Here is a 4,034-nt window from a genome sequence, read left to right on the forward strand (position 1 = left end):
ATATATCAAACCAAATATTTAATGGACACAGTGAATGTATTAATGTGTTGTTATTAATTTATTGGCAAAATTAATCACCATCGAATGTTCACTTCACGTGGACAAGATAGGTGAAATAATGTACTGTGTAAATCTATCATCAGATGGATGGATGGATGTGAAATTCTTTACTTAAGTCTACTTAGCTAACTAGGTTCTACTACTATTATAGCTCAGTTGCCTTCTAGGTTTCGAAATATATTATCCTCCTTCTTTCTGAATCTCTTTCAGCTTTTTGGAAGTAACCCCCCTTTTAGCCAAAAATGTAAATATTTGCAGAAACCTCGCAAATCACCCTGAAATGAAGCATCAATTTCATGAATCTGAATATCCTACAGGTAAATCTACAGTTTCCCTGTAAAGGCAGTAATAACCTTATTAGGAAGCTTCACTCTCACCTGGGCTTTTAATATCCCATAATTTTCCGTGGAACACTTATTACTGTTCATATTATTTTGACGTAATCTGCTTTATAATCAACTTTTAAATGTTGCTTGCTTTGCTTGCTGCTGAATTTATTGCCTTTTTGTTTTGTAGTGAGATGCCCTTCATTATTGAAGACGCTAGTCGGTGAAGAAGCTGCTGTATTCTGAGGCATGATAAGGCACATGTATATCTCAATCAACAGGAGTGAATAAAGATGAATCACATACTACATTATCACTCTCTATAATTGTATCATATTGTTTCTTCTTTTTTTTTTCCTTCAATCAGATGTAATTTAAAGGTCCCAAAAGCGACAAATAATAAAATGTTCCATATATGCTGGCCACAAGCAATTTCAAATTCAAATCTTCTTCATGTAAACTAGACCAAAAATAGTATTCTGATGTGTCTACCCAAGAAAAAATAGTGTTCTGATCTGATATACTAATGCCTTTCAATTGTTCATTTATATTAAAAAAATAGAAGGGTGTTATTAAATAAAAATAATGTTAGTATATTATTTTTACCAGAGAATAAAAACGAAAAAGTATTGTAATTAAGTGATACTTGGGAATCCCAATCCCAAGGGTTGGTGAGAACTGAGAAGCTGCTGAGATCTCTGTGAATGAATGATCAATAAATTAAAAAGGAGTGAAGATGCCATGGAAAGAGATGTGCTGGAACAGTTAGCGAGAAATGTATAAAACTGGAGAAGCTAGCTAGGGATTCTCTTACACCATGCAGCTTCCATTATCATTACGACCCGCATATATATCTGCAACACAAGCTGATGCAAACTAAACCTGGAAAACTGAGAAAGAAATAAGAACAAAAAAAAAGTTGTGTGTTTTAGTGTAACATATTTATGAGGCTTTCAAAGTTGTTGAAAAATCAGAAGCCATGTTTGGAAAAGGCTGGTATCAGCAATAGCAGCTTCTTCTTTCTTCTTTCTTTTTCTTCTTCGTTACCGTGGAGTCATAGTTTGTATGCAGAGAAAGGTGTGTTTTTTTAGAGAGGTTTTGAAAAGGGAAAACATGACAGAATGAGGAGTAGTGAGTGAGTAAATTAATGACGAGCGTCTGACGCGTCTTGGGAAATGAAACGAAGAAGAAAGAGAAAAGGGTGTATTACTATTAAAGAAGGCAAAGCAAACAATATTGCCTTTATGTGCGTTGACAGCTTCTTCCTCAATTTCCATTCAACCAATATCTCTCTCTCTCTCTAAAAACAGGTTTTCAATTTCCACTGGCTTGCTAGCCACTCAACTTTTCTGCATCATACAAGTACACGTACCCTAACACTAGTAATAAATCTCTATATTGTGAAATTAGAATCAGAGTTCTTGAACAAAATGTGTACCTTTTTACTACTTTCTTTTAATAAGATTTGTCTTCTATTTTTTTATAAAAAAAAAGTTCTTGAACAAATCGTACTGTTTAACTCTTATCTCATATATAAGCAACAATAGCTATTTCATAATATTTAAAATAAATTAATTATTTTTTTAATTCGGATTGATTATGTTCTGAAGTGTCCCTATTATATGAGTCGTAAAAGACAGTAGATTAAAGTTATGTACATAGATTTAAAAAGTCGTCATATAACACGCAAACTCCTAATAGTATTTAACTTAAACATCCCTTTATTAGTATGTTATCGTTTTGTTATCTCTAAGCAAATATTTGGACTTCAACTGTCCTTATTTTCATCAATAAAAAGTAAAATGGCATAAAAATAAAAATAAATTTTCAAACTTTAATGGTAAAAATATTTAATTATTTTCAACTAATATGTTGATGAGAAAATCCTAACCGTTAACTTAAAATGTTATGAAGCCCAAAAAACTTAAAATGTTAAAAATTAACCTTTTTAAAAATCATAAAATGAAGTTATCATTAGTATTTAATCAAACTATATATCATTTATGTTATTTAAATGGTAATTATAATTTTACAACTGTGGTATAATAGTAATTTAAATTTATTATTACCAAATGAAAACGTTCCATAATAGTTAAAAGATTATAATGTATATTTTAGTTATTTAGTTTTGTCCTTAAAAAATTTAATTTTTAAATTCTTAATTATTTAAATTATTATATTATTTCACACATTTGTATTTATCCATCCAATTAATTTTCCACCAATTTTGTTGATTAAGATGTGATTTTTTTTTGGGGAAAAAAAAGAACTTTCTTTCGGTTTCGAGTAAGCTACTAATATGCAATATCAACTTTTTCAAATTTAATCTGACAATGCGATGAAAAGTGGGATGAAATGGGTTGAAAAGGCAGTAAAAAGAAGCCGAGTCCCCTTTTCAAAACCTAGACAGTTAGTTCCCTTTGGTGCAGTGTTTTTTAGCTTTTGATATGGAAAAGCATACTAGTTCTTGGAAAGGAAATATCTAGTCATGTTTTAAAAAACCTATCCTAATTCAAAATATAAGTCATGTTTAGATGTTGGTCAACGTTCACCCTATAAATGATTTTTATTTATATCGTTCAATTTTGGGGCGCTGTCCCCCCCCCCCTCTCTCTCTCTCTCTCTCTCGGTGAGAATAATTTATTTTTGTTGGTAGAAATTTTTCGGCACCTTCATCGACTAGGTTTCTAGGCTTCATCCCTGTTATCTCTCCGGTGTGTGTGTGTGTTGTTGGGGGTTAGGTTTTCTTTTTGGATATGTGAATTTGTGGCGTGGATGGATCTGTGGGTCGGCAATTAAGGGGAAAATGGGAGGATTTAGAAAGGCAAGTTTGAAAGCTTCAATAATGCTATGCATGAAACACTGCTAGTGAAAGTGAATCTCAATAAGTTTCAAGACTTCTCCCAATCGTTCTCGATCTAGCTGGTAGCCGACATGCTATTGTTACCACTCCTGGGGCCCTTCACCTTGTGTCAATGGTCGTGTGGTTCTTTTGAGGATTAGCAGTTATGTCACTACTAAAAGAGACAAAACCAATGGGATGGTTCATTGAATCCTTATATCCATTGTTTTCACGCGTGTTTACTGGAGTTTTCTTCGTTTATTTTCAGTGTGTGTACAAAAGTAATTTTTTGTCGATTCTAGTACCAACATGGTTTCCTATTTGCTTATTTTCATTAGGGTTTATGTTGGCTTTGTCGTTTTTCCTTTAATTTGCATAATTTAAAATTAGGGTTTCAAGTTATTTGGGTCACCACCTTTCTTATATTTGGTGGACTTGTTGTGATCTTGTTTCTTTCATAAAAGTAATTGTTTTTGGCAAAGATATAAATGATTTCTATAATTCCTGCTTCACTTTGGCTTCAACTGAGAGTGAGAGATGTATAATTCATTTCATTACTGAAACATAAACTTACTTGTTAGAGAGGAGGGAGTACATTTCTCAGAGGTTAATACATACATGGACATGTTTATAAATGATCCAAACCAAAACCAAGGATTATGCATATTTGATATTTCACTCTTCACTTTGTCAGTATGTTTGAAATTACTTATAAGTATGTTTTATATAAGTCGAGATAAAACTCATCTTATATACTTATTTTATATTTTATAAATTATAATTGAAAAGTTGCTTATAAATCATTC

General features: G+C 31.7%; 1 long non-coding RNA gene across 1 annotated transcript; it reads left to right on the forward strand.

Moving 5' to 3' along the window:
* The first annotated feature begins 232 nt into the window (after positions 1-232).
* On the forward strand, positions 233-889 carry LOC114741990 (uncharacterized). Its single transcript, XR_003739816.1, has 2 exons — positions 233-377; positions 577-889. It is a non-coding gene; the product is annotated as an uncharacterized LOC114741990 (long non-coding RNA).
* Positions 890-4,034: the final 3,145 nt, after the last annotated feature.

Source organism: Neltuma alba, unplaced genomic scaffold (assembly GCF_004799145.2).
Source record: "Neltuma alba isolate B1F8T4 unplaced genomic scaffold, ASM479914v2 tig00003601_pilon, whole genome shotgun sequence".
In the NCBI taxonomy this organism is placed as follows: domain Eukaryota; kingdom Viridiplantae; phylum Streptophyta; class Magnoliopsida; order Fabales; family Fabaceae; genus Neltuma; species Neltuma alba.